General features: G+C 35.5%; 1 pseudogene; it reads left to right on the top strand.

Annotated features, from left to right (window-relative positions):
• Positions 1 to 10,547: 10,547 nt before the first annotated feature.
• LOC103421938 (uncharacterized) lies at positions 10,548 to 13,080 on the top strand (annotated as a pseudogene).
• Positions 13,081 to 14,806: the final 1,726 nt, after the last annotated feature.

The raw sequence follows: 14,806 nt of genomic DNA, 5'->3' as shown, positions 1-14,806 counted from the left end.
ATGGTTTTGTCTCTTTAAATGAGAATTGGATTTTCATTTCATTTAGCTCCATTTAAATAAATTCTATGGATACAAAAACCAAATGACAATGTTGCATTCAAGTTTAATTAGTTAAAGCGTTAATTAATTAAAGGGTGATTATGAACCTAAGCCTACGATAATTGAGCTATGTGAAAGGCCATCTCAAATTTGTTTGAACCATGGGAATGTGTAGATTAGATTTTGGTTGTAATTTGATATGATCAAATATTGTAAAAGAGCATAAGCTCTTCTTTACTTTAAAGTAATTTGTTTTGATCAAATGTTGTAAAAGAGCATAAGCTCTTCTTTACTTTGAAGTACTCATTTTCTTGTTTTATTTGATATGCATGAAATTGGAGTAGTTGGGTCCAACGCCCAATAGGAAAAAGACGCCTTAATATGATTAAACACGTAACTAAAATCAATCACCATCCCTAGACCAAGATTCAACACTAGGCTCGTGTTGGATCTAATCAAAGGTTCATAGTCATCCTAAGGCCTTAAGGCAACTATATAGTCCATCAATGAATGCAAACCTTATGTTAGTAGTACCATATACTCTTGCTTTAAAAACCGTTTTACAAGCTTAGTGGGAGTACTATATACTACTAAATCAATCACATGGACCAATAGTTGTAATAGGACCAAATTGTTTTAATAAGATTAAAATGTATGTTTATATGTGATGAGACCTAAAACCCTCAACCAAACCATTATTAAGTTGATAAGCGTGAGAGTGCTTTGAACACTCTTTCGTGGCCTTCCACCGTGGTAGGCTCCGATCGTTTGTGACTCGTACACCAACTTCACCCTATCATGGGGGAGTACAAAGTGCGTGCTTACACTCAGGAGGAGTTCTATATGCATACATGATGTTGTGAAGGTAGGCAACGAGAATGATCAACATCATATCATTGTGAGGTTGTTCTTGAACCCCTATTCGAACTTGCATGGTAGGAATGACTTAACTAAGTGCAATGGAGCCAACATCATATCATTGTGAGACTTCATTCTCTAGAGGCCAAATAAGATGGGTACTTGCAAGAGATGCAAATGAGTAAGTGTACTCTCTCATTATTATTGATGCTAGCCAACATCATATCATTCTGAAGTGGGCTTGGTAATGATGAGTCTCCCATACCCTACTAAGAGTTTCCTCCAAAACTCTCGATTTCCGATGAGGAATATGGAATTTGCCAAAAATAGTGGGTGGTGCTATTTGATTTGAAGACCCGGATCAAATGGCTTAAAATCAATCAATTTATATTCGTTATGTATTTATTTACCAATATATTTGCAAACGTTATCCAAAACTTGACAAAGAAAAAGCCGAAAGCTTTAGTTTCCGGACTTGGTACTACAATCCCATAGATTGTCTATAATGGCTTGTATATGTACCTAAGTAGTCTCATCCTCACAATCTTCCTATTGATAATGTACCATTGGAAGAACATGTTAGATAAGTCTATCATAAATAGGACAACACTTTTAATGTCATAATTCTTCAATTACAAATTGTTGTATGAAAAAATAAGAGTTGCTTTGAACAACCCTTAGCTAACGCAAACATTAGTGCTTGTTTCTTTGTTACATGAACAAGGAACTTGAGAAGTAAGCACAAGGGCATGGACACTTTATGTGCCATGATTCTTCACTTACAAATTGTTGTATGAAGAAATGAGAGTTGCTTTGAACAACTCTTGAAAGTTTGTAATTATGTTTAGAACATAGTGGTTGGTTGACAAAAATAGTCCATCAACATGGACTTATGATGATTTTGAATCATTGAGTGTTGAAGTGTTACACCACTTCTAGAGACGGAAACTAGGCAAGGACTTCACCTTTGTGTCCCTATCCAAATGGTTCACTAAGTTTATTGTAAACTATATAGTGAACACTAACCACACACTCTCCAAATCGTTTGATGTGTATAGTACAATTGAAATAAGTTTCAAGAGAGACAGTGGGAGTTTAGAGACCATGACTATTGTAGTCAAAGGAGAAGTCAAATGAAGAAGGCGAAATAAGTCCTAGGGAACAAACTTTCTTTATGAAATGATGGACATTGGAAGGGGTATTTGCAAGAAATGTCTTGCAAGTGTCAAGAACACACCTTTCGAAGTTGTTGTAAATTGTTCTTGAAAAGTCCAAAACAGTTGGTTCTTCTACTTGAATGCTTGATTCCATATTAGTAACTATGTTTTACAATCATTGTAAAAGTGTGGCAAATAAGAAGTAGAAGATTAATGAGAGAAGAGAAAGTACTTCACATTCGGAATGTGAATCAAATATAGATCTCTGCGAAAGCAGATCGTACTTACTTCTTCATATGAACTACCAAAGAAATTGGAAAAACCAAAGATTGTCTTTACATTCCAATTTTAAGGAACTTAATTCCGTCACTATGAGAGATGGATGAATGTTTTGTTTGACAAAACATTATTCTTTATTAATGAATGATTAGATTATTGTAATCTAATTGATTATCTCTATAGTAGAGATGATATGGTAGTGCTAACTGTTTAGAATATAACGATGCTTAAAACCCAAAAGGTTGCAAGGTAGTGACTAATCCCAACTGAGTTGTGATACCTCTAAAACATAAATTACGAGTTGGTCATAGATGGATGCTTTGGATCGTTAGATCCGGATCCAATGCCTTCTTGTTAAAATTGTATAGAGGCAAAATGTTTGAATCTTTATTCTTTTGGAAAGGAAGAAAGAATCACAAAGTTGTTGAGGTTAATTCACTTAGATGTTAGTAGCACATGTCCACAACATAATACTACTCATGTTGTATGACATTCACCGAAGATCGCTCTCGGTTCGACTATCATTTATTTTGAATAAACACAAGTCCGAATACTTTGCAAAAGGTTTCAAAGAATTCAAGAAATGTAAGTTGATGAGTAAGATGTCTAAAGTATTTACCTCCTTAGATTTGATCCAAGAAAAGGTAACACTTTAGAACAGTTTCCTTGAAAGATATCAAGGAAAGAAGCATCATATGATAATGGATTTCTCCATTAAGAGAAGAACGAACTCGAATAAGATTTAGTTCGTTGGATGTTATCAATTACCCATATATATAGGATATATACTTCTAAGACAATATGATTGTCAATTAGAAGATCTTCCAAAATTTTCATGACTCCATAGGATGTAGTTGGAAAGAAAGACAAGTCTTAATCGTGTTAAGATTTGGGGTTGTGTGCTAATAAGCAATATTTGTTTAAAGAATTATCTTGTGGGTATCCTTAAATTAACATTTGGATATCACTTCTATAAACCAACTAACAAATGTTGTTTGTTGGGTAGTTCATTGTAATCCTACACTAGGATTTGCCTAAGATAAAGCAAATGAATGAGGGATAGAACTCAAAGAATGGGTTCTTTGAGAGACAAGATAGTGATCAACAAATATAACAACCTAGTTCCTATACCACAAGCTCCAAGGTAGTCGAGAAGGATTTATAAACTGTCTCAGTTGAATGGTTTGAACTTTATGATTATGTCATAGAGTTATACCTCTTAATTCGAAAGAAATAAAAATGAAAATCCTTATGACTACATTGAGTTTATATACAACATATACTCAAGGAAATGGTAAAGTACCATTTGACCCGAAACAATGAAACCTTTATAGCTAAATGGTAGCTTAAGGTGACTACAATCAAAGAGAATGGTTGACTTGGAAGAAACCATCTTTGACGTAGTCTTGGTTTCAATTAATTCGAAGATTGCTAGCTACAACTAAATGGTAATTCAATGTTTGGACATAATATGGGTTTCCAAAACCATTATTAAGATAGTCTTGATAATATATGTCGAAAACTATGAATCACAAGATATGTAAGTTATAGAGATCCATCCATCATGGATCTTGGCAAGCTAGTGGGAACTATAAGCGTCTTATGAGAGAAAGATCAAATCAATTGATTTCTCATAAAGATGTAAATGAATCTTTTGTTTACTAAGTTTACAAAAGATTAGTGGGAGTTAATCATGTTCCTAAAATATAACACATATATGATATATTAATTTTGGAAATGAAAAGAATACTTCTTCGTTAAAGTTATGACTTTAAACATTCTATAACGATAGAATGTATATGGGAGACATAGTCTATAAACATGGGATGGAAATCTATAATGATATATTTCAGGATATAATTGGATTATATCAAGCCCTAATGATAGACAAAAGATGGTAGGAAGTTTCTCATATGATGATAAACTTCAATCAGAAGAACAACTCTAGTGAGACTAGGAGGTAGCTCTTTTCAAAGGGAACATACCCTTTGACTCCCAAAGAAATAATGCGTAAATAGAATCCTTTATATATACGCAAAAAGGTGATTTATGTATTTCATATTGTATGAAAAATGTAAACCCAGGATCAGAACCATGACAACTGTCAAGTGAATGAGGAAGAATTAGAGTAACGTAATGAAAGCGTAAATGTATTAGATTATGAATCTAATCCATCATTGGATGTTTCTTCATTATGAATGAAGAGATAATCAGATATCTCTTTATTATGACTAAAGAGATATTTGGATGGAAACATTAAAAGTAATGACTTTAGTGTGTTCCATTATGAATGCAAAATATATTGCCATACAGAAGCTTACAACAATATTGTTTGGATGGGAAAGTTCATTTATGAACTCTCTATTTGGTTCCAACCAGAAAGTGTCTCCAGTGTACCGACACTACGACACTAATGGGGCGATAGCTCAAGCCAGGGAATCACGGTCTCATCGAGATCCGAACTCAAATGAAAGACTGAACCACATAATTGAGAATCATTTATAATGATGACTTCGTTATTCTTAAGGTTGCTTCTATGGATAACATATAGATATACATTGCATAGGCCTACTACTCAGCCATTTTGAAATGACTACATAAGAGGTATCATCATTGATGACCAAGCTGATTGGCTCTAGTGCAAGTGGGAGATTGTTGGAAATGTGCCCTAAAACCAATCATATGATGATACTTTACGGACATTTCACATGTTAAACTAATCTAGTTTAATATCAAGGGCAAAGATTATTGTTTTAAGCCGTCTCATATAAATGTTATATGCTTAAACGATAAGTCCAAGAAATATGTAATTAGGAGAATGTAATTTAAAGAAGTTAGATTCATGAGACCATTCTCTTTCGTATACATATCCTAAATGTTCCAAATCATAGGATTGCCAATTGGGCATTGACAGTCCGTTAAGATCAGTACGTGTTGTGTCTTCTCTCAGGGAGAATGACTGGTCTCGAGTCATTGGTGTGATTGACACCAAGACAAGCATGTAGGTGCTCAATAGAGAATGAGTTCACTGAACATGATCAACGAGGAGTTCTCATACTCATGTCACATGAGAACTCATGGTTGGGATAATGCAAAGTAGTCCTTTGACCTGAGGCATCATAGTTGTCTTGTGGTTAGGTCCTTGATCTTTGACTATGTCAAAGTCACTCTGTCAAAGGGTGTCCACGGCATAGTTGGGGTTAAGTCACTTAGCCATGGAGGCAAGTGAATGCGCAACAAGGGATCTCTAACCTTCAAACCGTTTAAGGGAGAATACTCTATGATATGATTAAGAATCTCTGGCCAGAGTATGAATGAGATTTAGGAAGTCATTCCAAATCACATTCAAGGTAATCATATATGTAAATGAATCACATTGGATAGTAGACATGATTAAACTATCAAACCAAACAATGTGGTCAAGAGTATTGTATTAGAGAAAGACTGTATTGCATTGTAATCCTAAACTGAATAGGTTCTCCACCTCTTTTGATTAGCTTGGGTAACCATGACATACTGCTTGGTGTCACTCATGGTTTGTGGAAGCCCTAAACGTGTATAATCACTAAAGGGAGAATTGAAAGTAAGTTTCAATTCACAATCGATTTGAAAGAGTTCTAATCGTCCACTGCCTCGCTAAAAGGAACCTAATGGATCGTACACCTTGTAAGGTAGAGATTGAAGAAACAACGGAGATGAGTAAGGATAATTAAATGGTTTAATTATTTATGGCAATGATTAATTAATATGTTAATTAATCAAACGAATAAAGTTCGTTAAAGACCTCGGGTTAGTTTTGGGCCACAAGGCCCAATGGGATTTGAATGTCAAGCCCATTAACTCAACTTGTATGACAACTTGAATAAACAAAGGGCTTGAAAGCCCAATAAACCCTTAAGGCCGGCCAAATAGAGGAGGGTAGTCAACTTGCTTTAATTGCAAGTTTGCCACTCCATTGTGAGGTGGTATAAAGGCAACTTTATAGCCATTTCATCCTTAGGGTTTCTTTTGGAGAAAATTGGAGAGAACATGTCTCTCCCTTTTCTCTCTAAGAGGCCGGCCCCCTTGGAGGAGATTAGCTAGCAATCTCTCATCCTCCAAGGTCACTCATCTCTTCTTCATGTCCCTCCTTGGTGTGGAAAATTTAGAGGTTCTCAATTTTGGGAACTTGGAGAATCCTTTATGCCATCCTCCTCCAAGAAATCAATGGAACTAAGAGGCAAGGAATGAAGGCCCTCTCCTTGGGTGATTAGCCTTTGCTTATGCAAAGAGGAATCAACAAAGGTATAAAATATCTCAACTCACTTTGTTCTTGAGTTGAGTCATGGTTCACCTTTCTACTAGGCTTTGAATTTCATGGGTATTGTTTTGTTTTGAGTGCATACAAGCATGATTCCGCCTTTAAATGTTAATTGCATGCAATAGATGTTGCTCAAATGAACATGTTTTTCACAAAATTTCCTTCAAGGGTGGCGCCACGGGGCAAGCAGAGAAAGAGAGTGAACGTTTGAGAAAATCTGAAAAGTAGATTCGGATTGGGTAAGGTTAGGGACAGAACGGTAATTTCATTTTTTTATTTAAAAATTGTGAAATTACACTAATTTTTTGGGGTGGGGTTTCACATTTATGGAGAAATATTCTCAATATATTAAATAGGAAATAATATATGAGATAATGAAGTAAATATTCCTAATTAATTTAAATAGGGATTACTTACTTTAATGAAGTCGATCTTCAATTGGAAATGTAGTAAATATAGGATTTGGGTAGTTAATCATTATATTTAATGAATTTTCCTTACCAAGGGCAAATGACGAGTGAAAAAGTGAATGTAAGCCTTAGGAAATAAGCGACCGTAAAAGGAACCTGGCACACCCGCTGCATAGTAGTTCCCATTAAGTGGGAGGCATTTGAAGAGCATGTTAAAATCATTTAGGGTCTGATCACTGAAAAAAACTTGAAATTCGAGGATTTGATAACTCAGCCCTCAGCTTTCATACTCGAACTTCACAGCTTCAAGTATGTTTTCAAAAGAGAAAAATGTATTAGGCCCAACCGAGCAACCCAAATCTGCAACAGGAAGGTGTCGCAAGGTAAGCAGATGTCCAGATCAAGATTTTGTTTAATTGCCTTGGTTAGAAGTTCTTTGGCAGCATCAACAACTCCTTTCTACAAAAGAACAGAAAGGAAAGGAAAAAAAAAATTATCATCAATGAATAGTTTAATTTGCAACTTTTACCAGTTGAACTAATAAAAAACGCATCGTCAGAATTCTTAATATATACTAGTAAAGGCTACATGAGCAGAACCTGGCGTGTAGAGTTATTGGCATGGCTGTTGGGGCCATCTCCACCTGTCACTGGATATGCTTCAGAAACATTACTGGAATCCTTCACTGCAGCTGCCATCTCTCTCCCATTTGTGCATTACTAACAGATTTTTTTTACGATTTTGCGATAAAGAGGCAAAGTGAATGCAAAATATATAGATCAAACGGGCAAAGATGTGTCATATTTTCAAAGGGCAATGTGAGATTTAATCATATTGTGAGGGGACATTATGGCATTTCAAACCATAACTTTATGGTGATGCTCTTTAAACATTTGCAGATACGCTTTCTAATATAGGTACTTAATACCTTTTTATTGTTATACCAAGGGAAACTCACTTAAAATCTACTCTACAATATTAAATAACTAACAAGCGGATAGTTTCAGGAATACAAGCAATGATGTTCAAATCAATTTGTCTTGCGTTTAAGCACAACAAAAAGGAAAAGTGGCTTCGTTGACTCATATATTGAGATTTGATCTTCAAGTTTCTGCTGATACAAGCTGAAGAGATCATCTCAAATTTCTTCACCAAATTGTTGCTTGATGAGTCCCTCTGTGGCAGCTCTCAAGGTAGATGTGGTAACTTTAGCTATAGCAGGAGCACCGGGAGTGCCATGTTTCAAGACATGCTGAGGTAAGGTTTCCAATCTCTCTATGCTAAAGCATCCATTTCGTTCCACAATGACTTCCAGCAGTTCTTGGGGAGACACAAAGTAGCAAGGGATCTTAAATGAATCTACTTTTTCTTCACTAATTACTCGCTGTATATATAAACGAAAACATAGTACTAATTACACACCCATATATGTATGAAAGATACGGTCTTCTGAAATACTGCATCAAACAACAATATTTGCAATATCAAATATGTGACATAAAACTCTCCAGTTACTTTGACATTGATCGATTTTTATACATAGATAGGATTTATTTTAGCATTGTCACAACTACTTTTTATTATTTATTTTATTTTGATGCACGTTCACCTTGAAGTTGAAACATTCAAAATCCGTTAGAATACCTCTACTCAGAAAGAAAAAAGCTTATAACGAAACGAATTTAATAGACCGGTGTATGCAGGTTGATCAAAACCCACAATTTCAATAAAGTGACGAGGGCTTCCTAAAAGGCTAAGCACAATCAATCCTCGATGCAGATTCTCTAGTGCTCTGCCTCGGAGGAAACACTCCATGTCCTCAGCATATTGAGTTTGATATACCTTGAATACTTCGTCTTGGTTATTTGAGTAGTGGATTCGTCCTTTATTCCAAGCACGGCTGTTTTTGTCCAATACATCTTTTGGTACTCTAGAAAGCAAATGAAGGGCTAATGAAAGTGAAAAAAGTTAAAAGGAAGCCTTGGGAAATAAGCGACCGTAGAAAGAACCTGGCACACCCACTTAGGGCCGGCCCTGAGGGTAGCCCAAGTAGGCGCCTGCCTAGGGTCCCCACTTCAGGGGCCCCCCAAATTTTTTTATTTTTATTTTTTATATATAGGGAAGTGTTATTGATACTCTAAAAATCTCATCATACACTCTTCATAAGTGTATTTTTCTTTCCAAATATAGAAAGTTTGGAATGTAAAATGAGAATTTTGGAGTACCCATCATAATTTTCTATATATATTTATATATATAATTTTGTAGTTTGAGTAAAATATCTAAATATGAAATTATAAATATTTTTTTGGAACTTGCCGTGCAGCGTTTTAAGTTAGGGGGGCCCAAAATATTTCTTTTTAAATATGTGTGTGTATATATAATATATATAAATATATTTTTAGAGTTTGAATTTAATAAAATATTTAAATATAAAATCATATAATTGTCTTGAAACTTGGCGTACAAAGTGTCTTGGGTGGGGTGAAACTTCAGCAACAATTCAACTTTTTTTTGGGAATTTAACGCCCAGCATACTGGTAGCAAGTATGTGCCTACGAATCGGTTCTTTCCCACTCCGCTTACAAAGGTCAAGTACCCGATTAATGCTTCTCTTCTACTTCTTTTTCTATAATTTAATTTGTGAGTGCTATGTTTGTAAATATAATTAGGATTTTCGATTCTAGGGTTTATGATTTGTTTATTTTAATGCATATTGTTTATGCGAAATCAGAGTATTCACTTGTCAAGTGTCTATATTGCAGTTATAAAATTCAAACTTGTGGATGCACTTAATAAAGTGGTTAAATCCCTTCAAGAAGATAAATGGATTATGGGTGCACTTAACAAGGTTGGTTACTTTTGCTTCCTAACTAGTTTTGGTTCAAGATAATTCGAAGTTTCGATGTTGAATTTTACCGTATTTTTTATGCGCCTCGTTTTGTGTTGTGTCATTTGTATCAAACTTTTGTGTTGGGTAGTGGGTAAATTTTGAATTTTAGGTTTCTTTGTCAATTATTGTTGCTTACAGAATATTGAGTTGATTGTTGATTGTGGGGTTGTTATTTCCTAATTGAAAAAGAGTTGGCTATCATGCCTCCTATTTGAAATAGTAAGCCCACTAACAGAAACAGAAAGTATCTCATTGGGTCTCAAAAAAGAAGAAATAAGGAAAAGGAAGAAGCATTAATAAAGTCTCAGGCTAGATCTCTTAGTAAGTTTTTCAAGAAACAAGATGATAGTTCAGTGAATGAGGAACAAGGGAATCATGACAGTAATGGGGAGAAAGATGAATTCACGACTGAGACTGATAATGAAGAGTAAGATGAGCGATATGAGTCTCTATCTGACGATGGTAGTAAAAAGCAAGAAGATGAACCTCTGATTGAGACTGGTTGAAGAACATGATCAAGTAATGAGAATGGTGAGGATAATGAAATTGTCTTTCCCTTGAATATTTATGATCCAGGGAATTGAGATAAGATTGATCAAAATCTTAGGGACATGTTAGTGGAAAGAGGTCCTAAAAGAGTTGGTGATGTTGCATTTCTGAAAGATAATTCAGGTAGGCATTTTTCTTTTGTACATTACATTAGAAAATTGCCTAATGGGGAGACGCAAGATAGGAAGTGGCTAGTGTACTCATGTTCTTTGGATATAGTATTTTGTTTTTGTTGCAAGTTATTCAAGAAAATTGGAATCAAGACTTACTTGGATAATGAGGGTCTTAAAGATTGGAAGAATATTGGTCACAGACTTACAACTCATGAAACTAGCAAGGAACACATTCACTACATGAGTGAATGGATTGAATTCGAAAGAAGATTGCAAAAATGTAAAATAATTGACGAAAGTGTGCAACAACAAATCAGCAAAGAGAAAGAACATTGGAGACAAGTGTTATGGAGGATAATTGTTGTTGTGAAAAAACTTGCAAAAGTTACTTTGACATTTCGTGGAGACAATGAGAAGCTGTATGAAGAGAATAATGGAAATTTTTTAAATGTGATTGAAATGATTGCTGAATTTGATCCTACAATGCAAGAGCACATTCGGCGTATTGATACACATGAGACTCATTACCATTATCTTGGTCACAAGATTCAAAATGAATTGATACAACTGTTGGCAAGTGAGGTCAAAAGTGAAATCATAGCAAGAATCAAAGAAGCAAAGTATTTTTCAGTGATACTTGATTGCACTCCGGATGCCAGTCATGAAGATCAAATGTCTCTTATAATAAGGTGTGTGGATGTTACAAAAACTCCAATAAAGGTTGAAGAATTCTTTTTAGAATTTCTGAATGTACATGACTCAACAGGGCGTGCACTGTTTGATGTGCTTTTAGGTGCATTAAGCACTCTTAAACTTGATGTTGATGACATAAGGGGACAAGGTTATGACAACGGTTCAAATATGAAAGGAAAAAATAAAGGCGTGCAAAGCAGAGTACTTGAAATAAATCCTAGAGCATTCTGCACTTCATGTGGTTATCATTGCCTTCATCTTGCACTTTGTGATATGGTCAACTGTTGTCCTAAAGCTATGTCTTTTTTTTTAGTGCTACAACGTATATATACATTGTTCTCATCCTCAACAAAGCGATAGAAAGTTTTTACATATCATGTGTAAGAAAATCACACCCTCAAACCATTGTCACAAACTCGTTGGGAAAGAGAGAGAGAGAGAGAGAGAGAGAGAGAGATTTCAATCATTCATGATCTGAATTCAGTTCCAAGTATATGGTAAAAAAAAGGTAGAGAATGAAAGTAGATGCACTTGCTATTCCATGTCCCAAAAATGGCTCAAGAATTCTCCTATTATTATTCTGTCTCTTTTGTTTAAAATTTTATTCTCATCTTTTGAAAAACGATGAAATAATTTGCTTTCACTGTGGTTATACAATTTCTTGCTTTCACTGGTTATACAATTTCTTCTTTATTAGGGAATCAAAAATTTTCTTTAGGCTAAGTTTGGCGAGGGGATTTCAAGTTTCAAGAGATTGAGCTCAAGTATACGTAGCAAGAAATGGATCATAAAAAATAGTCATATTGAAAGTGTTAAACCCATAAGAGAAAGTGCTCAACAGATAATAGATGCTTTGATTCACTTGGCAAATACTAGTGAAGATCCTAAGTCAAAGAGTGAAGCCGAATCCCTAGCAATCCATGAGCTAGAGAATTTTGAGTTCTTGTTAGGTATGGTTATTTGGCATGAATTGTTGTTTGCTATTAATACTGTTAGCAAAACTCTTCAAAAAGAAGACATGCATATTGATGTTGCTATTGATCAATTGAAAAGGCTTATATCTGTTCTTGATCAGTATAGAGAAACTAGATTTGAAGAGGCAATGAATGAAGCTAAGAAAATAGCAAGTGAGATGGGGATTGAGCCTGTTTTTCGTGAGAAATGCATCATTCGAAGAAAGAAACAGTTTGATGAGAGTGCTAGTGAAGCGGCAACACAATCAGCAATTGAAGCTTTTAGAGTTGATTACTTCATTTATATAGTTGATCAAGCTCGTACTTCACTTCATATCAGGTTTGAACAATTTTAGAAATACAAAGAAACTTTTGGGCTTTTGTTTAATTTTAAGAAGTTAAAAGATGTAGACAATGATAGCTTGAAGGGTTTTTGTATCAATCTAGAAGGATTTCTAAAACATGGTGAGCATTCTGATATTGATGGAAAAGACTTATTTATAAAGCTAAGAATCTTGAGAGAAACTTTGATGCTGAAGGAAATAAATCGGGCAATGGAAGTGCTGAAATAAATAAGACAAATGGATAGTTGTTTCCCAAATGCATGGGTTTCTTATCGTATTTTGTTAACCATACCAGTTACAGTTGCCTCTGCAGAAAGAAGTTTCTCAAAATTAAAGTTGATCAAATCGTATCTTCGATCAACTATGTCACAAGAAAGATTGAATGGGTTAGCTATTTTGTCAATTGAAAAAGAATTGGTTGAAAAGTTATATTATGTAAACTTAATTAATACATTTGCGTCTAAAAACGCGAGACGTGTAATATTTAAGTAATGTTTGCATATCTTTCTTCTTTGGATATGAATTCTAATGATTTTTATGTAGAAATGAATTTTTTTCACGTATTTAGCGAACCATTTTCTTATACATATAAATGTACAATGAGTTGGGTGTCAAAGAACTTTGAGTCCCCCACTCGAAGGCTTTCCTAGGGCCCCCATTTTCTCAGGGCCGGCCCCTACTGCATAGTAGTTCCTGTTCTAAGGGAGGGATTTGAAGAGCATGTTAAAATCATTTAAGGTATGATCGCTGAAGAAAACTTGAAACTCCGGGATTTGAGAACCCGGCCTTCCACTTTGATACTCAAATTTCACAGCTTCAAGTATATTTTCAACAGAAAAAAATGTATTCGGCCCAACTGAACGACCCAAATCTGCAATATGGAAGGCGTTGAATGGTAAAAACATGTCTAGGTCAAGTTTTTCTTTCATAGCCTGTTAGAACTTAAGCCCAAGGGAAGAGCCCAACCCAAAAGACTAGCATGATAGGTGGGAAGACCCTAAGGACTTAAGTATCACTACATAATTGCTTGTGTAGCCGATGTGGGATCATAATATAGCCTTGCTTAGAAGTTCTTTAGTAGCATCAACAACTACTTTCTGCAAAATCACAAACCAAATTACAATGCTAATAGAGTTCCTAGGAATTTCCTAGAAATTAATAGAAAGTGTAGAATTTTTCAAGTCAACGAGCCAAGGGCCCACTCCAACAACAACGATATTGTCCCCACTTAACCACCTGCACAATCCTCAGGTGTGGGGTTTTATCACAAAAGGGTATTAGTTAGAGATGGGTATTTCTATTTAAACTGTTTTCTTTCTTCCTTCCTGGCCGATGTGGGACAATGGATGTTCCAACACTCCCCCGCACGTGAGACCCCATTTTATGGGTCACACATGGAGATCCACACATTGGTAACCACGTGGAATCAAGTCGGGGCTCACCCATTGTGCGAGGCCAATGGTGACCCACCCAATCATGTGGCATCTTTGGCCTACGTGAAGCCATGTCAGGATTCACCCATCAGGCGTGGCCAAACGGGGACCCACCCAATCATGTGGCAATACAGGCATGTCTCCTGGCTCTGATACCATCGCACATGGCCAAACGGGACCCACCCATGTATTTCTATTTAAACCGCTTTCCTTCTTCCTTTTTGGCTGATATGGGACAATAGATGTTCCAACATAAAGGATTAAGAAAGAAGAAGTTTTTCTCTTTTCCAAGTTTACTAATGAAGAAGACATCAAAAGAATTTCGAAGTAGCCTGAAGAAAAAGAAAGAAAGAAAAAAAAAGGAAAAAAAAAAAGAGTTTTCATTAATTAGCAGAACCTATTATGTAGAGTTGTTGGCATAGTTGTTAGGGCCATCTCCACCTTTCATTGGATATGCCTCAGAAACATTACTGGAATCCTGCATTGCAGCTGCCATATCTCTCTCTCTTTCTCTCTCTCTCTCTCTCTCTCACTCTCTCTCTCTCTCTCTCTCTCTCTCTCTTTGTTTATCTGGGGGTTATGGGTGGTATGTGGGAGTCACTCCACAACTATACAATCCAAAAACAAGAAGAGAACAATGGGAAACAAATAAATTAGATGGAAGAACCACGAGTATATGATGTCATGGTTGTTATCTGGGGGTTGTGGGTGGTATCTTGATGCAGTAACCAAGGCTCTTATGCATGTATTGAAATCTACCAAGAGTCTCATGCGTATTGGAACCA

The sequence above is a fragment of the Malus domestica genome, chromosome 09 (genome assembly GCF_042453785.1).
Source record: "Malus domestica chromosome 09, GDT2T_hap1".
Taxonomy (NCBI): domain Eukaryota; kingdom Viridiplantae; phylum Streptophyta; class Magnoliopsida; order Rosales; family Rosaceae; genus Malus; species Malus domestica.
This window is presented reverse-complemented; position numbering and strand designations above follow the sequence as displayed.